Here is a 26,091-nt window from a genome sequence, read left to right on the forward strand (position 1 = left end):
GGAACCAATGTTAATCATTTTCAATTGGCTTCGTCTCCGGTGCCATAGAAGATGATGTGCCAAATTTCATTGAATTATCTTCAAAATTGAGACCTGAAGTTTGATTACAAGCTTTACAAGCCCTATTCAGGGGTTCAGTTGTATGGGGGCAAGGTGAAATAATGGACCGATCTTAACCATTTTCAATAGGCTTCGTCCAACAATAGAAGATCATGTACCAAATTTCATTGAATTATCTTCAAAATTGCGACCTACAGTTTGGTTACAAGGTTTACATGGACGGACGGACATAGCCAAATCGACTCAGAAAATGATTCTAAGCCAATTGGTATATTTTAAAGTGGTGTAGTGTATAAAATGGCTATAGAAATAAGTTTTTATGGATCGGTCCATAATTATTCATATCTGTCATATAAGATCCACTTCAGAAAATCGCACATTTCATTGATAAATAAAGATATCGGAATAAGGATATTTTGTGTATATAAGAAATCTTTTTTATACACTCCACCACCATCAGTGGTGATAGAGGGTATATATAAGTTTGTCATTCCGTGTGTATCACCAAGAAATATTCATCTGAGACCCAACAAACATATTCTGGATCCTTATGAAATTTTGAGTCCATTAGCTGTGTCCGTCTGTCTGCCTCAAACACTCTCACGTTAAAATTAAGCAAAATAAATCAGCCAAATTCACTGAAAATATTCACTATTGTCCCAAACAGTTTGGTATTGAAATCGGTCCACAACGTAAAAAGTTATGAGTAAAAATTTCAGACTACCTCGAAAAAAATTAAGTTTTTTTCCTAATTCTTGAGTAGTTTTCTCAGAAACTACTAAAGATAATGGAATGAAATTTGTCACACCTTATTTTCTTTACCCAGGGATTAAAAATGTTCAAACTCAAAACAATCGATTCAAAATTTCTCATAGCCCCCATACAAAGGTACATATTCTCGGAAATAGATTTATCGTTAATAACTTCGGAATATGGATATTTTGCGTATATAAGATTTTTTTTTTAAATTAGGATCAATGCATAATTGGTCTTAGTCAGTGTTGCCAAAACCTAATTGCGAAAAAGTGCTAGATTGTTTCGAAAAAAATGCTAGAAAGTGCTAAAAATAAAGAAAAAAAAATATAGAAAAAGTGCTAACAAAAATAAAGTTTTTTATTGTAAAATATTTAAATTAAATTTTTTAAAATAAACTACATAAATAATATTTTTAGCTTAGTACCCACTTATTATGGGTTGATTTTAATACAGAACAAAATGTTTATAATAACTAGTTTTAGAGTTTTTCGATTCTTACTTTATCCCAAAAAGAGGATTTTTTATATGGCTCTCCTAGAATTTTCTAAAATAGCTTTATTTGTTGGTAATTTTTAACTGCATTTTACATTAATAATTAATTTACATAATAATTAATAATTTACATTAATACGCAAACGTACCAAATCCACTTATTATGGGATGATTTTAATACAGAATTAGAAATGCTTATTCAATAATTTTTTTTGAATTTTTTAGATCGGAATAAACAACCAGATTCTGGAACTGCGACATTGCAATTAATAATATCGCCATTAATTCTCGAAACAGTTCTGTCGAAAAATGTTGTGATTAAAAAGTTCTGATGAAATAATTTCTTTCAATATTTCTATTGTTACAAATATTTACATTGGGATACTGGTCCAGATATTAAAAATAACTACTTCAAACCAATAGAAAAATGTCTCGAATTTATTGTAAGAAAATTTAATTATAATTGACGGTTTCCAAAAATTGATCTCAATCCCAACAATTTGAATAATAAATCGCTGGAAAAAGATCTAGTTCTAAAGAAGGTGTATATGTTCTCTAAAACTTCTCTAGAACTATATCTAAGGATAGCAAACTCGAACTTAAATCATTGATTAAAGAACTAGTTCCAGAAACGTTCCATTAAACGAGTTTGTTGATGCGTCACGCAAACGTTTTTGGTTGTGAATATTTTTGAAATTGAGTTTACAATTATAATGATATTTTTAATTAAAAGTCTATAGAAAGTCTGTAAAGAATATTACAATTCAAAAAATTTTTGGAAATGTAAGATTTTAGTTTAGCTTTGTGCCATTTTCCATAGGAAGTGCGACACCGATATTTCTACAGATAACTAGTAAACATTAATTTTTTGTTGTACATAATTATTTAATAATTATTTTTTAACCATATTTTTACAGAAGAACAATTAAAATTGGCATACAAGAATATGTACAAAAATCCTAAAATGTGCTAAAAAAGTGCCAAAAAACATTTGAAAATGCTAAAAAGGGTGCTAGGTGCTAGATTACATTTTTGGGTGCTAAATGAGTTTAAATCTAGCACTAAAAGTGCTAAATTGGCAACACTGGTCTTAGTTCTCATATAAGGCCCATTTCCAAAAGTCACTTTTTCCAATATATTTCATCCAACACAGTGTGTTTTTTATCGAAAATCATTCTGTGAAATTTTGTTCGGATTGGCCAATAATTGGCCATATCTCCATAAAAGGTATATATGATTTCTAAATGATACCACCCTCATCACGGAAGCACAATTTAAACCTTCACAATTTATTATATACGTATCTAGTAATATTTATAAGGGTTTTCATAAAAAGTAGCTTACAGGTGCAGGGTATTTAAGATTCGGCATAGCCGAATGTAGCACTCTGACTTGTTTTTGAGTATTTCGTTTGGATGCCTGTGTGTTTCATTGCCTTCTGCATATTGTTTTTGTTTCTTGGTGCATTCAGTTTCGAATGTTTGGGTGTCTGTTGGTTTCGTTGCGTTGTGTATTTTGTTTTCTTTGGAGTATTTCGTTTCGTATGTTTCATTGTCATGTGTATATTGTTTTTGTTTCAGGTGTATTCAGTTTCGTATGTTTGGATGATGTTGGTTTAACTGCCTTGTGTATTTTGTTTTTTGTGTGGTCATTATACCCTCCACCACCATCAGTGGTGATAGAGGGTATATATGAGTTTGTAGTTTGGTATTGAAAATTAGCAACGTAATAACTTATGAGTAAAAATTTCAGACTACCTTGAATTACTTTTTTTCCTAATTCTTTTGAAGTTTTCCCAGAAACTACCAAAGATATTGCGATGAATTTTGTCACACATTATTTTTTCAAGGCAGTGATTAATTGTGTTCAAAATCTTTAAAATCGATCCAATACTTCCCATAGCCCCCATGCAAAGATATATATTTCCGGAAATTAGTTTGTCGTTAATAACTCCCTCAAATATATCGGTAGCAACACAAAATTTTGTAGATGTAAATATAATATGAACAGAAATCTTAATATCAACGTAGATCTCAATCGGTCCACAATTGGTCATAGCTCCATATAAGGTCCACTTCCGCAAATCACCTAAACGCACATATTATTGTGATAAAATTCGACACAGATATGTTTTGTGTACATATCATCCTACCAAATTTTTTTGCTGATCGGTCCATTATTGGTTATAGCTCCCATATAAGGCCCACTTCCGAAAATCACTTAAAAGCACATATTTCATTGTCAAATAAAGTTACCTTGATAAAATTCGACACAAATAATTTTTGTCTAAATATGAATCACTCTATGAAAAGCTTTTCCGGATAGGCCCATAATTGGTCATAGCTCTCATTTAAGGTCCACTTCCGAAAATCACTTAAACGTATATATTTCATTGAATTCAAAAGCTAGAGGGATAAAATTCGACACAAATGTGTTATGTATACATACAAATCATCCTACCAAATTTTTTGCGAATCGGTCCATTATTGGTTATAGCTCTCATATAAGGCCCACTTCCGAAAATCACTTAAAATCACATATTTCATTGTCAAATAAAGCTATCTTGATAAAATTCGACACAAATATGTTTTGTCTTTATACGAATTACTCTACGAAATTTTTCCGGATAGGCTCTCATATAAGGTCCACTTACGAAAATCACTTAAACGTATATATTTCTTTGAATAATAAAGCTATCGGGATAAATTCGACTTGAATATGTTTTGTGAGCATATAAATCATTCTACAGATTTTTTTCCGGATCGGTCCATAAGTTGTCTTAACTCCCATACAAGGTTTACTTCTGAAAATCACTTAATACCACTAAATTCGTTATTAAATGATTATATCCGGATAAAATTCGACAAGAATATGTTCTGTGTATAGATATATCATTATATTAAAATGTTTGCGAACTGGCCTATTAAAATAAATTTTTCTGGACTTAATTAAAATTAGATTGATATATGCATATCAATACGGGAACAACAATTTTGCCAAGTTATCTAAAAATTACATAGTTAAATGGGTTTTTAATTAAAAATAGCTTGCTGGTGGAGGGTATTTAAGATTCGGCACAGCCGAATATAGCACTCTAACTTGTTTCGTTTAGTGTTGTTGTTCATTTTGTTTTGCTATTGCTATAATAATGATATAGTCGGGAAAATGCAAAATATATAAATTTTATGAAATTGATATTTATGGTGAAGGGTATATAAGATTCGGCACAGCCGAATACAGCACTCTTACTTGTTTTTCAATAAAAATGTGCGTTTAGGTGATTTTCGAAAGTGGACCTTATATGGGAGCTATGACCAATTGTGGACCTACTGAAATCTACGTTGATAGCATAATTTCTGTTCATATTATATTTGCATGTACAAAATTTTGTGTTGATATCGATATATTTGAAGGAGTTATTAATGATGAACTAATTTTAATTATGGGAAATTTCGAATCGATTATTTTAATTTTTAATATAATTTATCCCTGGATAAAAAAATAATGTGGGATAAAATTCATAGAATTATCTTTTGTAGTTTCTGAGAAAACTTAAGAATTACGAAATTTTTTCGAGGTAGTCTGAAATTTTCACTCATAACTTTTAACGTTGTGAATCGATTTTGCTGATTTTCAATACCAAACTGCTTAGGACAACTTTGAATATTTTTGGTGAATTTGGTTTATTTCTTTTGCTTAGTTTTAACGTGAACATGTTTTAGGCAGACAGACAGACAGACGGACATAGCTAAATCGACTCAGAATTTGATAAGGACCCAGAATATATATACTTTGTTGGGTCTCAGATGAATATTTCTTGGTGTTACACACGGAATGACAAACTTATATATACCGAGGGTATATAAAAATCAAAACTATAACACTACCTTATAATTAATATACCTTGTTCAGAACAATACTATCGCCGGTATATAGTTTAAACGATCCCATTGGTACTCATCTACACAAAATTTTGACAGATAATATTACTTGTGTGCTCGTGTAAAGGGGGAGTTGGACAGCTTGGATATAAACTTCTAAGTACAAAAAACTATCAGCTGTAAAAATGGCTTCATCTTGTAAGAATTTGCCTTGGGGTCGTTAATGTGTCAAACTAAAGACACATCAACATTTTTATACCCTACAGCACTGTAGTAGGTTTGTGGTGATGGCTGTAACGGCACAAAATAGTGTTCCTACCGCCACCATGTTAAAAAACAAAAAACTATATTTAAATTTTAAGCCGATAGCTTAAGATTCTAGTGCTATGTAATTATTTATTGTAATTTTAAATAAAATAAATCTTGACCCCCTTATTCACAAACAATATTTTTATTTTTTGAAAGGTATGTAAAACAAGATTTCCATACAAATCTAATTTATAAACCGTTTATAAAATAAAAATTTTGTTTATGAATAAGGAGGTAAATGAATGAAATAAATATTTAAATTCCAACATCAACTTAAACCACATTTGGCCAAACATTGTGCGTCTGTAATAAAACTACAGGTCGCATTTTAAAGGCAATTTAATGAAATTTGATAATTGCTCCAAGAACCTATTGAAAATATTTGAAATTGATCGATTATTTCAGTTAGCACTCATAGGGCCTTGTGACTCATAATTATGTTTAATAACAACAATTTTTGTAAAGATTTAACAGTAGCTGCCATAAAGTTCCCTGCAAAAATAGCTTCTACGTCTGTAATTTACTTATGAATATTAGAATTACGATAACATTAGGCATAAATTACTTTCATATAAACATAAATCGCTTTACCAAATTCAATGAGGTTCGGTATATACATAAAAATAAATATCAAATTAAATATAAATACTTTTTTATGAAAAATATCACATTATATGTAAATATACTCGTAACTGGCGTAGGTTATCACATGTTCGACCATTCTTTCTTAAATGTTTCACACTAACTTTGACAGACAAAATGCATTAAACAAACAAAATATTTTTTGTTTAACTGTAGGCATTCATTTCATCTCAAGCTATTCCTGCTATAGATTGTGTTCGCCTAATGGTGGTTGTTTTTGAATATAAATCCTGTATATGATTCTCAGCGCGCCAGCGTAATAAAAATAGAGCATATCTACAAATGTTCACCCTTGTCCTCAACGAAGCACTTACTATATGTATACTTTTAGATGTTTTACCAAGACACATAATTTTCACTGCAAAAAAAAAAAATAATAATAAAGTGTCAAACAAAATATTAGCTGCAAAAAATTATATAGCTAGTGTTTATTGTAAAATTAATATAAAAATAATAAAAGAAAATAGTTGCACATATTGTTTAAAACAGTTAGTTAAGAATTGTTAAATTTTAATAAGAAAGTCGAAACAGAAAAACAGATTATGGAATAATTTACATATAATAGAGAAATGTTTTAAACTCAAACATTAAAAGTGATAAATCGATAAAAAAATGTTCTGAATACTTTAAAAACTATGGATTACAAAGAACTCTTCACAAGTAGTAAATTTAGAAGTATTTTTTTTTTGTGAAATATTAAATATATTAATATTAATATTAAATCAGAAAAAATAAAAAATGGATTTCAAAAACTAAGTAAGTTTTGTAAATTTACATATGTATAACATATATTTTATATATATATATATATATATATATATATATATATATATATATATATATATATATTTTGTATTTGTAGTAATTATTTTAACATAGTATGTATTTCTGTTTATTTTTCTTTTCACAATATATGACCTAGACCCATATGCAGGCATTTTAAATATGAATATGCAAAAATGTTACCATATGTATGTAAAAATATATCGGATTAAGTTCCTGCCCTAAATACATACGAAATTTTTCCGGATATGCCAGTAATTGGTCATAGCTCCTATGCATATAAAGTCCACTTCCGAAAATAACCCAAACATATTTCATTAATTAATAAATCTATTGTAGTAAAATTCGACTTGGAACAAAGCTAAGGAAATTAACCAAATTCACCCAAAATATTTATTATTATCCTAAGCATTTTGGTATTGAAAATCAGCAAAATCGGTTCTCAACGTAAAACGTTATGAGTAAAATGGGTTTTAATAAAAAGTAGCTTGCTGGTGAAGGGTATTTAAGATTCGGCATAGCCGAATATAGCACGCTAACTTGTTAATTTTTAAAATAATTTTTTTTTATATTTTTTTTTCAAAATGGGCCCATTTTAATTATAATATTATTTCTGTTCATTTCGTTGAAGTGATTGATCATAAAATTTATGAAAAACTACAAAAATATTTTTCAACAGTTGGAAGATTAATACTGATTTCCTGAAAATTATATTTGTATAAGGTAATACAATTTCCTTGAAGGGCTTTATAGTCCCATAATGGGATGCGTGTCGGGTATCTATCAAAAAAATTATTTTTTAAATCAGGAATAAAATTTGTTCAATAATTGGCATTTAATTTTCCCCTATATTTATACCCTCCACCACCATCAGTGTAGGAGGGTTTGTAGCACCGAGAAATATTCATTTGAGACCCAACAAAGTATATATATTCTTGGTCCTTATGAAATTCTGAGTCGATTTTTTTCATATATTTATTTGTATTTTTTACAAAAACTACCGCAGATAAATTGATGAATTTTGTCAGAGATATAACTCTTGGTGCCAGGATCAACATTGTTAAAAATCGGAAAAATCGGTTCACAATTACATATACCTCCCATACAAACGTACATATTCCCCGAAATTAATTTATTGTTAATAATTTAAGAAATAATGCCGATATCTTTACGAAATTTTACAAATTTCAATTCTATGCTAATAGAATACATATAAAGAAACAATTTTCTGAACCGGTCCATAATTGGTCATAGCTCCCATATAAGGTTACCTTCCGAAAAACTCTTAAACGCACATAACTCATTACCAAATAACGATATTCATACAAACTTTGACACAAATATTGCTTTTATCTACAGAAATCTTACTGTACATTTTTTCACGATCGGTCCACAATTGGTCATAGCTTCCATACAAGGTCTCCTTCTCAAAATCACTTAAACGTATATATCTGATTACCAAATAAAGGCATCCATACAAAATTTAGCACAAACATTGCTTTTATATACAGAAATGTTACTGTAGAATTTATTTACGATCGGTCCGTAATTGGTCGTATCTCCCATACAAGGTCTCCTTTCGAGAATCACTTAAACGCATAAAACTCTTTACGAAATAATGATATCCATACAAAATTTTGCACAAATATTGCTTTTAGCTACATCTTATTATACCCTCCACCACCATCACTTGTGATAAAGGGTATATATAAGTTCGCCATTCCGTGTGTAACACCAAGAAATATTCATTTAAGACCCAACATTCGATTTAGCTATGTCCGTCTGTCTGTCTGTCTGTCTGGTTAAAACACGCTCAAGTTAAAACTAAGCAAATGAAATCAACCAAATTCACTGAGAATATTCATTGTTTTCCTAGGCAGTTTGGTATTGAAAATCAGCAAAATCGGTTCATAGCTTAAAAAGTTATGAGTAAAAATTTCAGACTACCTCGAAAAAAATTAAGTTTTTTTCCCTAATTCTTGAGTAGTTTTCTCAGAAACTTCCAAAGATAATTCGACAAATTTTGTCACAGATAATTTTTTCCATCTATAGATTAATTTTGTTTAAAATTATAACAATCGATCCAAAATTTTCCATACCCCCCATACAAAGGTACATATTCCCGGAAATTAATTTATCGTTAATAACTTCGTCAAATATATCGGTATCAACAGAAATTTTGTACATATTGACATAATATGAACAGAAATCATACTACTGACTTAGATCTGTATCGCCCACAATTGGTCATAGCTCCCATATAACATTCGAAAATCACTTAAATGAACATATTTCATTGATAAATTAAGCTATCGGGATTAAATTCTACATGAGTATGTTTTGTGTATACATGAATCACACTACGGAATTTTTCTCCGGGTCAGTCCATATTTGGTCATAGCTCCCATATAAGGTGCACATCCGATAATCACTTAAATGCGCATAATTCATTGATAAATAAAGCTATCAGGGTAGAACTCGATGTGAATTTGTGTTGTATATATATATAAATCAATCATAATAATTGGTTACAGCTTCCATTTAAGGAATTTTTTCAGTATCGGTACATGAGTAGCTCCCATATAAAGTTCACTTCTGAAAACCACTTAATACCATATAATTATACCTTTCACCACCGGATCGGGCCATAAGTTGTATTGGTTCTCAGTAAAGCACTTAATACCACCTTATTCGTTGTTAAATGATTATATATGGATAAAATTCGACATGAGTATGTTCTGTGTATAAATAAATCATTCTATTAACATGTTTTCGAACTGGCCTATTAATATAAATTTTTCGGGACTTATAAAAATTATTTCGACATATGCATAAATGCTAGTACTCTCAATACGGAAACAAAAATGTTGCCAAGATATCTAAAAATTAGATAGCTAAATGGGTGGAGGGTATTTAAGATTCGGCATAGCCGAATATAGCACTCTTACTTGTTTCAAAATGGATTTTTGTGTTGTATTTTTGTTTGCTACAAAGAAAGCTTAGACCAGTGCCTTTGAGCTTTGTGATTACTAGGGATGCCAAACGGGAATTCCCGAAAATCCCGGGAAAATCTTTAAGTAACATTTCTGTATATAAAGGCTATATTTCAGTCAAATTTTGTATCTATATTGTAATTTAGTAATAAGTTATGTGTGTTTAAGTGATTTTCGGAAGGGAACCTTGTATGGGACCGATCGCACCCATATTATGAACCGATCGTGAAAAAATCTTAAAATATAATTTTTGTATACAAAACTAATATTTGTACAAAATTTTGTATCAATAGCTTTATTTGGTAATGAGTAATGTGCGTTTAAGAGATTTTCGTAGCAGGACCTTGTATGGAGCTATGACCAATTATGGTCCGATCGTAAAAAATTCCGCAGTAACATTAATGTATATAAAGACAAAATTTTGGTTGAATTCTGTATCTAGTATATCATTATTTGGTAATAAATATTGTGCATTCAAGTGATTTTTTGGAGCTGACCTTGTATGGGAGCTAGACCAAATATGGACCGATCGTGAACAAATGTTATAGTGTGATTTATGTATATAAGAGCAATATTTGTGCTAAATGTATCGATATAAATATTTAGTAATAAGTTATGTGCGTTTAAGTAATTTTTGGAAGGGAACCTTGTATGGGAGCTATGACCAATTATGGACCGATCGGAAAAATATGTCACAGTAATATTTCTGCATATTAGAACAATACTTGTTCCAAATTTTGTATGGATATCTTAATTTAGTAATGAGTTATGCGTGTTTAAGTGATTTTCGGGAGGGACCTTGTATGGGAGCTATGTCCAATTATATACCGATCCTGAAAATTTTTTCTTTGAATGAATTCTATTCTCATAAGATTTTAACTTGTAAAATTTTGTATAGTTATCAACATTCTGACGGAAGTTATTAACAATAAACTAATTTTCCAGGAATATGTACTTTTGTATGAGAGGTATATGAAATTGTGGATCGATTCCGCCAATTTTCAGCAGAAGTGAAGCCCAGATGCAGAAGCAAATGTATGATGATTTTCATGTAATTATATTACATAGTTTTCGTGAAAATTTCGTGTAAAAAATGCTTATTTTATTTGGAGTCTTTTTAAATTTTGATTCATAACTTTTCCCGATGTAAACCGATTTTGCTCCTTTTCAATACCAAACTGCCTAGGATAATAGTAAATATTTGGGTGAATTTCCTTAATTTTAGTTGCATCGTGTTAACGTGAGAATGTTATACAGACAGACGGTCCAAGAATATATATACTTTGTTGGGTCTCAGATGAATATTTGTTGGTGTTACACACGGAATGACAAAGTTATATATAATATAATAATATTTTAACTCAAAAACTTTGCTTTTGGAGTATATATATGTATATATATATATATTGTTCTAATATGCAGAAATATTACTGTGACATATTTTTCCGATCGGTCCATAATTGGTCATAGCTCCCATACAAGGTCCTCTCCCGAAAATCACTTAAACGCACGTAACTCATTACTTAATTAAGATATCCAAATAAAATTTGGAGCAAGTATTGCTGTTATATACAGAAATGTTACTGTGAAATTGTTTTCCGATCGGTCCTTTATTGGCCATAGCTCCCATACAACACATTACTAAATTAATATATCCCTATAAAATTTGGTACGAGTATTGCTCTTATATATACAAATTTGACTGTGAAATTGTTTTCCGATCGGTACATAATTGGTCATAGCTCCCATACAAGGTTCCCTTCCAAAAATTACTTAAACGCACATAACTTATTACTAAATATTTATATCGATACATTTAGCACAAATATTGCTCTTATATACATAAATCACACTATAACATTTGTTCACGATCGGTCCATATTTGGTCTAGCTCCCATACAAGGTCAGCTCCAAAAAATCACTTGAATGCACAATATTTATTACCAAATAATGATATACTAGATACAGAATTCAACCAAAATTTTGTCTTTATATACATTAATGTTACTGTGGAATTTTTTACGATCGGACCATAATTGGTCATAGCTCCATACAAGGTCCTGCTACGAAAATCTCTTAAACGCACATTACTCATTACCAAATAAAGCTATTGATACAAAATTTTGTACAAATATTAGTTTTGTATACAAAAATTATATTTTAAGATTTTTTCACGATCGGTTCATAATATGGGTGCGATCGGTCCCATACAAGGTTCCCTTCCGAAAATCACTTAAACACACATAACTTATTACTAAATTACAATATAGATACAAAATTTGACTGAAATATAGCCTTTATATACAGAAATGTTACTTAAAGATTTTTTTACGATCGGTTCATAATTGTTCATATCTCCCATACTAGGTCCTGACCCGAAAATTTTAATTTCCTTAAATCTTTCACACAAATTATTAAATATCGCTAAATCATATCTTAAGGCGCTTTAAAAATATAAAAGAAAATTGAGTTTGTAATGTTCAATAAATCTTGCAATTGCAACAGATTTAAGCTGTTTAAATCTTGTGGTTTTTCTATTTACGACATGAGAAAACTTATTTCTACAAATATTTGATCAATTAAAGAAGTATTAATATAAAAGTAGCTGGTGGAGGGTATTTAAGAGTCGGTTCAGCCGAATATAGAACTTTAACTTGTTTTTTTTTTTTCACATATTCACAAACGTCCATTTTAAAAAAATAGGGGAAAATTAAGTGCAAAATATTGAAAAAAAAAATATTCTTGAATTAAAAAATAATTTTTTTGATAGATATCCCACTCACATCCCTATCTATATATATAAAAATCAATGTATGTTTGTTTGTTTGTTTGTACCTTATAGGAGGCTAAACCACTGAAACGATCTTCTTGAAATTCTCAGTGAATGTTCCCCTATATCTGGAAAGAACTATAGGCTCCTTTTTATTTTGAAATTGCAAGTGAGAGGGGTGCCACGCCGACTTCTTCAAATGTCGAATATCTCAGAACATAGTACAACTAGAGTCCTTAAATTTTTTATGGACAATTTTGACATCCATATGATTATTTGGTGAAAAAATTGGAGGACTAGCGATAGGGGGCGTACAACCCCCCATCTATATATATAAAAATGGACTTTATGGACAGCTTAACGGCTGGACCGATTTTTCTGAAATTTTCACAGTGTCTTCCTGCATGACTGGAAGGAACTATATGCTACTTTTTACTTCAAAATTTCAAGTGGGCGACGTGCCACGCCCACATTCAAAATAAATCCATAAGAATATTTTTGGATAAAATGGGCGGAATGGCTATAGTGGACGTGGCACCTTTCATATGAAGAAAATCTTAAATCAGTATATCTGAAAAAAATAACAGACAGAGTCTTCAAATTTTGTCGGAACCACTTTAGTGTCAATATGATTATTTATGGAAAAAGAGGGCGTACTATCAGAAGGGGGCGTGGCACCCCCCATATGAATTAAATACAAAAATTCGCTTATCTGGGAAACTATTAGAGTTAGAACCTTCAAATTTTTCACGATGAACTTTAGCATCCATGTAAACATTTTGTATAATAAATTGGCGGACTACCAATGAGGGGGCGTTGCTCCTCCCATATGAATAAAATGTACAAAAAATCGTTTATCTGGGAAACTATAGAGCTAGCTTCTTAAAATTTTGCACGAAGAACTTTAATATTCATCTGAACATTTTGGGGAAATTTTTATGGGTGGCTTGGAAACCCCCATATGAATTAAACAGAAAAATTCGTATATTTGAAAAACTATTAGAGCTAAAATCCTCAAATTTTGCAAAAACAACTTTAACATCCATGTAATTAAATTGGCGATGTCGTTTGTCTGGAAAATTAATAGACCTAAAATCTTCACATTTTGCACGAAGAAATTTAACATTTATTTGAACATTTTGGGGAAAATGGGCGAATTTTTATTAGGAGGGTGTTGGTACCTCCCATATGAAATAAGTAGAAAAAATCGTATGTCTGGGAAACTATTAGAGCAAAAATCCTTTGACATCAATATGAAAATTTGGGTAATAAATTGGCGGACTAGCATATTAGAATCTCCCATATGAATTAAATAAAAAATTCATATATCTGTGAAACTATTAGATCTAGAAAATTTTACATGAAAAACTTTGACATTAATGTGAACATTTAGAGAAAATGGGCGGACTTTCAATGGGACTACAGATAACTCTTGGTACCAGGATCAACATTGTTAAAAAACGGTTCACAATTTCATATACCTCCCATACAAATGTACATAATCCCCGAAATTAATTTATTGTTAATAACTTCCGAAATAATGCCGATATTTTTACAAAATTAAATTCTATGCCAATAGAATTCATATAAAGAAATAATTATCTGAATCGGTCCATAATTGGTCATAGCTCCCATATAAGGTTACCTTCCGAAAAACACTTAAACGCACATAACTCATTACCAAATAACGGTATTCATACAAACTTTGGCTCAAATATTGCTTTTATCTACAGAAATCTTACTGTACATTTTTTCACGATCGGTCCACAATTGGTCATAGCTCCCATACAAGGTATCCTTCTCAAAATCACTTAAACGCATATTTCTCATTACCAAATAAAGGTATCCATACAAAATTTAGCACAAACATTGCTTTTATGTACAGAAATGATACTGTAAAATTTGTTTACGATCGGTCCGTAATTGGTCGTAGCTCCCATACAAGGTCCGCTTTCGAGAACCACTTAAACGCATATTATTAATTACCAAATAATAATATCCATAAAAAATTTGGCACGAATATTTATTGTTGAATTTTATCATACATATAGTTTGGGAATCCACTGAGTAGAAAATCGAAATCAGTCCACAATTTCTTGTACCACCCATAGGGGTAAAATTTGTTTACGATCGGTCCGTAATTGGTCGTAGCTCCCATACAAGGTCCGCTTTCGAGAACCACTTAAACGCATATTATTAATTACCAAATAATAATATCCATAAAAAATTTGGCACGAATATTTATTGTTGAATTTTATCATACATATAGTTTGGGAATCCACTGAGTAGAAAATCGAAATCAGTCCACAATTTCTTGTACCACCCATAGGGGTTAAAAAATTTATTATTTTTCGCAAAAAGTAAATAAAAACTGTCCAAAACGAACAGGATTCGAACTTAAAATCTCCCAGTTGCTACTACACTCTTAACTAGCTTCGTAATTGTTTGCAACTAATGTTCACATAGAAATTCTCTTTCCTGTTTGTGTAAAAAATTTGTTGTTAAGCCAAGATCAAATAAAATGTACACATTGAGAAAGTGTAATTGTTTAATTTCTTATATTATTCAGCAACATCAGTATTGATAAAAGTTATTCAGCAGCAATGTTTTGTACAAACAGAATATAACATGGCATTTTTGTATGATAAATATTAATTAGTAAGTTAGTTTGAAAGGAGGATGTATATACATCAAATCCGAAGAAATACACCTAAGCCTCTATCGGGCCTGTTGTGCGCTCCTTAACCAGTGCCTCAGGTGGGAATCGAACCCACCACCTCCGGTCTACCAGACTAGAACACTAACCTACCGGAGTTAACGAAGGATAATATAATGAAGTGGTATAGTGGATGGAACGGAGAATTAACAAACTGAGCGGAATACAAAATAGTGAAGTGGTGTAGTGGATGGAAGGGAGAATTAACAAACTGAGCACTGCAGGTTCGATTCCTGGTCGCTTTATCTTTTTTTGTCATAAAGAATTATTTTTTTTTAATCAAATTAAGTGTCGAAATTCGGTTCAACAATAAAAATTCAAAAGCAATTTTTTTTATTTTTTTTCATAGGATCAACAACGTTGAAAATCTATTGTACCTCCCGTACAAAATTATATAAGTTTTATAACTATAACTATTGCCATACATTTTTCTCACACATAGAAATTATTTCAAATACAGAACATAGGTTAAATTTAGTACGCTCTGTAACAGTCTGTTAAGTGGTAGTTTTGTTTTTAATTGCATATTGTAAGGCGCAATGAAAGTAAGTCTAAAATATTAAGGTAAATTTGACTCAATCCTTAAAATTTGATAATTTATGAAACCAGTTTAAGGTGGAGGGTATTTAAGATTCGGCAAAGACGAATATAGCACTCTGACTTGTTTTATTTTATAATAATTTATATATAAATAAAGCTCCCTTTGTTTTTAATTATCCTTTTATACCCTTCACCACCATCAGTAGTGATAGAGGGTAAATATAAGTTTGTCGTTCCGTGTGTAACACCAAGAAATATTCATCTGAGACCCAACAAAGTATATATATTCTGTGTCCTTATCAAATTCTGAGTCGATTTAGCTATGTCCGTCTGTCTGTCTGCCTAAAACATGCTCACGTTAAAACTAAGAAAAGAAATAAACCAAATTCACTAAAAATATTCACTGTTGTCATAAGCAGTTTGGTATTGAAAATCAGCAAAATCGGTTCACAACGTTAAAAGTTATGAGCAGTGTTGCACAACAAATTTTTTTTTTAACCAAAATTCGAATAAAAAATAACCAAATTAAGAAAAAAGTAAACAAAATTATTTTTATTTATTTCATATTTACATTTGGACATTAAAATAACAAATTCATTCGTCGCTAAACTGATATTATGAAGACAGTTATGAGCGTTAAAGTAATTTTCTGTACGGCATCTTATATGAGACGTATGGTCAATTATGGACCAATTCTCATAAAATCTGACAGAGATATTTTAGTTCCTTTAAAACTTATTATGTTGAATTTTGTTACTATATTGCAGTACATTATGAGCTTTAAAGTAATTTTCTGAGGAGAATTTTTATGAGGTGAAATCGTTGACCGATATTTCGCATTTTCAATACCAAGCAAACTGGGTTAACTAAAAATATTTTGGCAAAATATTTCAGTTTTCTATCTTGTTTCTTTTCGACTCTATCGTGTTTTCAACAATAAATATATGTCTCTTCGCGGATTCGTTAACAAAAGTAATATTTATTTTAAAAAATAACAGAGTTTTCAACGCGTTTTAGCGCTATTCAAAAATACTCCACATTTGACTTTTTGGAAAAAAAATTTTAAATTAAAAAATTCTTCCTATTTTATGTACAGATTTTTAGATTTCGTTCGAAATTTGGGTTTAAGGGGTATATTTGACCAAATTATAATACCATGTAGCGGATGTTAGCATTACATTCATAACTTCAGCAATATTTGTAAACGTAATCTATCCAAATTATCCGACAAATTGACAAAAATTTAGAATTTAAGACGGTAAAATAAAAACTAGTTTACAACATCATCTAGAAAATGTAAATAAAGAACTAAAAGTCATGGTGAGATAGTAGAAGTCAAAGGTCATGAGTATCAAATCTTTGCGTATATCGCGATTATTATTCGTCGTATGATCTGAGATGTTATTACAAGTTTTGTAGATAATACAATTTCATTTTCCTTAGCTGTGTTATTCAAAAGTATCAGTTGATTAATACTTTAAAGATATTGTGATACTATTCTTGCATCAATTAGCAGAAAATACTTTATTAATTCTTATTAAATCATTTATCTTAGAATTTCGACAAATTAGCACAGTATCTGTTTATGCAAAATTTCAAATAGGTATAGAAGTTGCAATTATACTTTAAATTATTAATTTAATTTGGAGGACATAATCTACTAAGTACGTAGACTATTCCCATCAAATTCCATAAAAATCGAAATGCGAAATACAGCCTACTTCGTTTTTTCATATAAGTACCGCGAGTTCTTTACATAAAAAGATCCAATAGAAATATTAACGGAAGGACGGACGAGTTTGAATCAAAAAGTGATTCATTCCATTATTCACGGTGTTAGATTGGCTAGTGTAAATAAAATAATATTACGATGTTGTTATGATTTAAATCAACTCATTTAATATATGGAAAACGCATAGGTACTTTTGCTAAATCCTAAACCAATTAAGATATCGAAAAATACCTTTGTGCACATAATTATAACCAGTAGATGTACAAATTGCAGTAATAAAAAAATTTCGAATATTAAAAAAAAATTCCGCATATTACCAAAATTCAAAACAGGGACGATATGTATATTTACATAGTTGATTTAAAACTAGAGATAAAAGAAGTTTTTTTCATTTTATTTTTAGAATAAAAGCAAACAGCATTTTGTTCAATTGTTTGCAAAAAATAACCAAAACGAAAAATATTTCACATGTACACATGCAAAATAAAAATAACCAATTTTGGTTAATAATAACCAAAGTGGCAACACTGATTGTAACCCATTTCACGTTGCAGATCTTGGTCATTTGCTCAAAATCAGACGTCGGCGCTAGTATTGTTCTACACAACACGATCACAGACGAACTTCTAAACAAGAGCATCAAAAATACAAATATTTTATTTAGTTGCTTGACAGCATTCAACAAAGTAGGCTGATGTCGCTTCGTTAAAGAAATTTCAAACACAACTTGAAAAAACAACTTGCAAAAACAAAAGCATAATTTACAAAAACAACGTACACCCTAAATAATTTTCTAGAATGCATAACAATGAAAGTAAATAAGTTCATCTTGTTTCATACATTTTAATTTGAAAGTTGTTTCTATGTGAAGAAATTATCATTCTTATGTACATTGATTACATTTTGTTTATAAATATTCGCATTTTACAGTAATGCAATTTAATCTTCAAAATTAAAAATAACCAAATATTTTTTTCAGTGCAATTTCCTTAAAAAAAATGCCAATAGTGTGTGTGTAGTGGTGATTTTTGTATCTGCCTCTCTATACGCCGGTATATGCTCTAAATAATAATATGAATCAGGCATGGAAAATTCAGTACTTTTAGATACCCAAAAATACCGTAGTCCCCCCGCCTCATTTTTAGTACTTTTTACTAATTTTTCAAATAATACTGATCGACAAAATTTAAGTTTTTCGTGTCACATGAACGTCTTTTATATTTTTTGTAAATGAAAATATGCAGTTTTTTTGTGTAATTCTACATAACACCGGGCAACAGTCATTTTCAAACATGAAAAAATCTACGTGTACAGGTAACTGTGGACCATTAGTATTAACTCTGTGTACTCAGTTTTCATAATCAGCTCTTATGCCCCTGTAAAAGGACCATAAATTTTAAAGGACATACGATTTCAAAAGATGGAATTCCAAATTTATATAAAAATTTGTTATTAATATTAATATCAAATGAAGCTGAGAACCTCTGCTATAAAATAATATTATTTATTTCAATTCATCAGGATTAAAAAAGAAGTGGAAGCTTAAAGAAAATTTGTCACAAAAATGTAGTTAAAAATTTTTGTTTCGAAAATGAGACCTTTTTTAAATTTAATTTCTTTTTCGAGTGAGTCAAATATATAACATAGATACATTTCTCCAGCTTTAATTTGATACTAATATTAGCATCATAAAACAAATATAAATATTTCAAATATTCGTTTGAAATTGTAAGTCCTTTAAACTTTGAAGTCCTTTTGTAAGGACATAAGAGCTGATTATAAAAAATGGAGTATACACAATTGCTCTAAATGGACTCTAGTTTCACATGCATATCAACTTTTCTATGTGTGAAATCTTTTTTCAAAATTGTTACATTATAAAAATTGTATATGATTTAAAAACCTATACATAATTTTTAGATGCCCTTAAAATGTCCCAAAGAAACCATTATCCATTCCTATCGCATGTAGCTTACAAATTCTTCCGAAAATGTTAAATTTTAAATAAATCTGGTCCACATATTGAGGGCAAAGAATAAATCACGAGATTTCGTTTAGTTTTAATGATATTATGTCTCAAATTTAAGTCGTTCAAAGAAGAACTTAAAATTTCAGATGTGGGACCTGGTATGTTAAGAATATGTACTTGGTCTAATTTAAAATTGGAAGTATACTCGTATTCAGTTGGCGTGTAATGGGGAATTTAGAAAACAGTGTTTTTTTTAATTTAACCATTTTATTGTAAAAACAGGACATTATCATCTGACCAATTTCATTTAGTTCAATAAATATCATTGAAATATAAACGGCCCGTGAGGTAAAACTTTATTCTAATTGATTATTTTTTTAAGATGTAATGCAAGTGGCATAGGTTGTGTCCAAGTTTTGTTTTTATATGCAATAAAAAAATCCTTACGGCCAGCAAACGTTTTACATTTAACGGAAGTCAATTTAGAGTAAACATAGAAAAAATCATTAGGATTTGTCACTTCACTTTCGTGACGTTCCCATAAAACTTAAAATAAATAAGAATCTAATTTGTTTATTTTTTCAATAAAAATGTTTTTGGAAAAAGTACCTTTATGCCTAAAAAAATACTTTTTTGGTTTGAGTTCAGTACCATTTCAAAATTTCCATTTTCCATGCCTGATATGAATACTTACTACAGTGGCTTTCACAAAATTTGAGACTCCAGCTGTTTTAGTTTCCAAGATACATTAATTTAAGTATTTTCTTTATATTCATATCTCTAAGCTCTACCAAGTGGGTTTTGCTATCCTAAAGTTATAATAATTAAATAACTTCCTTTACGATTTTTGAAGATTCTAGCTCTTACAGTTTCCCAGATATACGAATTTTTGCATTTAATTTATATGAAAGGTGCCAAGCCCCTATTGAATGTCAGAGTTCTTCGTGCAAAATTGAGGTTTCTAGCTCTAATAGCTTTCCAGATACACGAATTTTTGTACCAAGACTGCCTGAAAGTTGCTAGTCTGCCCATTTTTGTCCTAAACATTCAATTTGATACTAAAGTTCCTCCGAAATGAGGATTCTAGCTGTTATATTTTCTCAGATATACTAATTTAAGATTTTCTTTATATGGGAGGTGCTACGCCCACTGTATTCTCATGTGTCCATTTTATTCTCATGTGTACATAGGGATGTCATAGTTTTGCATACAAAATTTGAGGACTGTAGCTCTTTCAGTTTCTGAGATATGCGACTTTTAATACTTATTTTGTATGTGGGCGTGGCACGTCGCCGACTTAAAATATTGAAGTAAAAAGTAGCCTTTGAAGTAAAAAATAGCCTTTGAGACATACAGGAAGAGACTGTGAAAATTTCAGAAAAATCGGTTCAGCCGTTTAGCTGTCTATAAAGTCCAAACATACAAACACGCATTTATTTTTATATATATAGATATCGCATAGTATTTGTGAAACTTGTATTAGAATGTATTAAAAAACTTAATGTTTTCGGAGTTTTTTTAAATTTTGATTCATAACTCCGATGTAAACCGATTTCGCTCATTTTCAACGCCAACTGCCTAGGACTATAGTGAATAGGACTATAGTGAATTTCATTAATTTATTTAGCATCGTTTTTACGTGAGCGTGTTTTATACAGACGGACGGACAGACGAACATAGCTAAATCGACTCAGAATTTGATAAGGATCCGGTATATATGCTTTGTTGGGACTGAGATGAATATTTCATATACGGAATGAAAAACTTATCCTCTATCACGCAACATATTTTTTTAACTTTGGTAGAAAGTAAATAGTGTTTTAAGAAAAAAAAAAAAAGTTTACGAAATAGTATGATACTATCTTCGTTACAAAATAATAATATAAAATTGTAGTATTTTTTTCACTATTAGAAATTTTAGAGAAAAAATCAAATTTGTCTAAGACATTCGTTTGTACGCACTTTACATTATTTATAATAACCATAAAAATAATTTGTAAATTTTTATTTTTCTTATCTCAACATTTAGTTTAGTTCATTACATTTTGGTTAGGTCAATTTTTAAAGTGTTTCAAAAAGAATTTCCGAAGGTCATGCTTAAAAAAATTGTCATGTTATTTAAATGCTAAACAATCTTCTAATAAATCAAAGAATATTCCAAATCTAATTTTGGGTGAAAAAAAACCATGGAAATCTGTAATTTGTATAAGAAACTTGTCTAATGCACCTCAATTTCCAACCAAAACGTGATTTGTATTTTTAGCGGCGTGTTGGTTCAATTTGTACAATACGCTATTGTAACGCCCTAGACAATACAAGTTTAACTTATTTTCACTTGAAAATATTGACTTTTAGAAGTTATTCATATCCGATATCGGGCCTTATGGAAGGGCAGTTTTCTCTCCTTATAAATCTTGCTTTACAAGCAATTCTTGACACAGTAATAACTAAATCAAGGATAAAGGAAAGATGATAGATCCTTTTACTGCAATTTTACCCTTATAGTATAATTTTTGTCTTTATTTTATTAAGAAAATAGGGATTTGTCATAATTTAGTTTTTTTGTAACATTACTCTCGTAAATTCGATTAAGGAAGCTATTTTTCACCATTTTTATATAGTTTTATGCTATTTTAAATACAGCATGAGTATCTGTTAGGAAATAATAAAAAATCTTGCTAAAATAATCTTTAATTTTGACGTTTTGATAAAATATTTCCTAATTTAGTTTCGACAGCGATCAAATCACAATTTCTACGAATAATATATCTATATAAAGGTTTTTATAATTGATATGGCTAAAAAATATATTAATTTTACATTTAAACTCCAATATTCGCTCAAAAGAATTCAATTATTCTCTTAAAAGTAATAATTACATGACTGCGTACAAACGAATGTCTCAACGAGAATTAATTTTTTGTCTGATATTTTTATTAGAGAAAAATATTTTATAATATTTTTTTATTGTTTCATAACTATGTTGTATTCAATCCAGTTTCTGAAAAAAGTTTTATAATAAACCCAAAAATGGCTTTAAAAATAAAAGAAAACATGTTGCGTACAAACGATTGTCTATCACTGTATAAAAATGATTGTGTATTTGTTTGTTTGTATGTTTATATGTTTGTATGTTTGAACGTTATAGACTACTAAACGGCTGAACCGATTTTCTTGAAATTTTCACAGCGTATTTCTGTGATATTTGATAGAGTCCTCAAATTTTGTCGGAGCTACTTTTGTGTCAATATGATTATTTAGAACAAAAAGTAGGCGGACTAGCATTAGGGGGCTTGGCACCTCCCATATAAATTAAATACAAAAATTTGTTTATCTTGGAAACTATTGCAGTTAGAATCTTAAAATTTTGCACGAATATCTTTAACATTCATTTAAGCATTTTGGGTAATAAATTGGCGGACTACCCATTAGGGGAGCGGCACCTCCCATATTAATTAAATACAAAAATTCGATTATCTGGGAAATTAATAGGACTAAATTCTTCAAATTTTGCACGAAGCACTTAAATATTCATCTGAGCATTTTGGATGAAAAAGAGCGGACTTTATCTGGGAGGCTTAAAGCTCCCATATGAATTGAATAGAAAAATTCGTATATCTAAGAAACTATTAGATCTATAATCTTCAAATTTTACTTGAAGAACTTTGACATTCATCTGAACAATTAGAGTATAACGGGCGGACTTTCAATGTGGGAGTTGGCACTTCCCATATGAATGTTTGATTGGACTTTATAGACTGCTAAACGGCTGGAGCGATTTTCCTGAAATATTCTCAGTATCTTCCTCTATGTCTGGAAGGAACTATAGGCTACCTTTTGTATTAGAATTTCAGGTAGGCGAAGTGCCACGCCCACATACAAAGATAGTCTTAAAAGTCGCATAACTTAGAAACTGCAACAGCTAGAGTGTTAAAACTTTTTACGGACAACTTTGACATCCATATGAATGTGTTGACAAAATGACAAAAAAAATAATTTTTAACAAATAAATAATATTTATATATGTTTCAATGAGAATTTCCAAATATTGCAAAATTTGACCTTTGACCTCCAAAGTTTCCAACTTAGGATTTCCTGATTTATATATAACTTCAGGGACATATTTCATATTATCTAAGACATAATATTCCGTAAATATTTTGTTTAAAATGTATAACAGTAAAGAATTAGGACATATTTTAATTTCTCACGAAATTCGCAGAATTCAAATCGTAGGTACAGCTAAACTATGAGAGGTATTGACTTAAAGTTTTTACCGTATTATTCTCTAATCTATTGACCATAAATCCCTCGGTGATAATTAAAACATTTTAAAATTTGTTTAACAAAGATTTAAAAAAAAACTGAAAATGGAGTTTTGGAACTGCCGTGTTAAAAATTATTTTTTTTTTTGGTCTTAGCTGAGAACAGGTTCACGATATCTTTTAAGAACAAAAACTTATATTCGAGTAAATATAGATATATTTTATGTAATAATTAACAACAATATGTAAAGTATTCACCTAATAGCAACATTTATCACATAATATGAAAATATACTCCTACCTACGTTTTTGAAGACAAAATCTGTTGAATCTCTGTTTAGCTTAAAGTAACATGAATTATGTGGTGTCATGAAATAAGTCCCCACGAAATAACTCCCCAAAACAAAAATTAAATGACTCCCTAAAAATTTGTTCAGAAAGCAAAAACAACGAAATTTGGGGATTTAATTAGTTTTTTGGGGCATTATTTCACATTTAAAATGGGGAGTTATTTCATTATGAAATAATTCCTAAAAATTCGAAAATGAAATAAATCCCTAAAAATATTTTTGGGGAGTTTTTCATTATATTGCTTTTATCACACGAAATAAAAAATATATGTCAGATAGCCGGCCTTCGTCCGGGCGCAAGGGTTTTATACTCTGGGGTACATTGGACATCGGCTTTGCTAAGAATACACTCTCCCTGTATCAAGAGTGTTCAGTATTAGACCGGCTATTTGGGAAATCTTTACTAAGCGAAGCCGGTGTTGGTCATATTATAGAATGGTAAATCCTTGCGTCCGGCCGTAGGCCGTCTATTTAGGAAATAATTATTAAGCGAAGCCGTTGTTGGACATACCATAGAGTAGAAAGTCCCTGCGCCCGGCCGCAGGCCGGCTATTAAGGGAACCTTTATTAAGCAATTAAACTGAAATGTATTAAACTGTAAAGCCCCACTCGAAAGTATGAGCGACCTACTTTTTTTAGAAATGTCACTAAAACCGACTTGTTCCATTTTTGTTTTGGGAAGTTATTTCGTGGGGAGTTATTTCATGACGCCGAATTATGTATATAATATACATTTTGAAGTACACTATAAGCTTTGTTTTGAGGTACTAAGCGTGTTTCTATTTTTTACCGTTCTGGAGTTAAAGCTTCATATGTTAGCTTTTTGGTAAAAAATTTTGATTTTTTTCAAACTTTTCATCGCGATACTAATGGTTATAAGTAAATTTTTGGACGTTTAAGTTATGTTTTAAAGGGGGTTTGTATGGGGGCTAGGGTCAAACGACGGCTGATCATTATAAAAACTGGCATGGTCATTTATGTTTATATAGAACTTAGTTGTGCCAATTGGTGGTGGGTGGGTGTAAGACCAATATTTTTATGCATTACAAACATCAGCGCAAACGTATAATACCCTCCCCACTATAGTGGTGTAGGGTATAAAAATAGCTTGAAAAATTTAAAAGTAATTGCAAATTCCCCAGGCCATTAACGTGTCTAACAGCACATGAATTCGAAATGTGACAAAAAAATTTAATATTCTAAAAAAAACATTTTGTTACTTAAAATATATGTATCTATAATTAATTATTCGAATATTAGTTTTTGTCTTTATAAGATAAAGCAAACTTGTTCTCAACTATAGTAAAAAAAGTTAGATTTTTTCAACTAGTTTCAAATCTCCAATTTCAGTTTATTTGAAACTTTGTTAAACAAATTTCAAAAGTTTTCGGAGATCTCACGGGGATTTATGGACAATAGATAAGGCTATTAAACGATAAACACGTTAGAGTGCTATATTCGGCTGAGCCGAATCTTAAATACCCTCCTCAAGCTACTTTTATATTAATATTTTTTTTAATTAACCAAATATTTGAAGAAATATGTAAGTTTTCTTATGCCAAGATGCCAAGCTCCCTTCTACGCCCACTTTTTATAAAACTATCCTTACCTATATCCTATCCTATAATTATATGAAAGAGACTGTCTGTTTGTTACGAGTTCACGGCCAAACTACTGAACCGATTTATATGGAATTTAGAACACTAATAGTTCTATTCCAAGTGGAACAATAGGCTATATAAAATCATAATTGGACGTCACGATTCCTCTTATGCTCAATTTTTTCTATATAATTGTTATACAAAATTTTCATTCGAGACTTACAGAAAACTA

General features: G+C 30.1%; 1 protein-coding gene across 1 annotated transcript in view; it reads left to right on the forward strand.

Annotated features, from left to right (window-relative positions):
- Positions 1-6,037: 6,037 nt before the first annotated feature.
- The window catches only part of LOC119610959 (inactive rhomboid protein 1-like), a gene marked incomplete at its 3' end in the record, with an annotated part of 120,470 nt that continues 100,416 nt past the window's right edge, over positions 6,038-26,091 (forward strand). The window contains exon 1 of the mRNA XM_037966384.1: positions 6,038-6,896. The remainder of the gene's footprint in view (positions 6,897-26,091) is intronic.

The sequence above is a fragment of the Lucilia sericata genome, unplaced genomic scaffold (assembly GCF_015586225.1).
Source record: "Lucilia sericata isolate MDLA Ls3-8-SP2 unplaced genomic scaffold, ASM1558622v1 Contig001324F_arrow, whole genome shotgun sequence".
NCBI lineage: Eukaryota > Metazoa > Arthropoda > Insecta > Diptera > Calliphoridae > Lucilia > Lucilia sericata.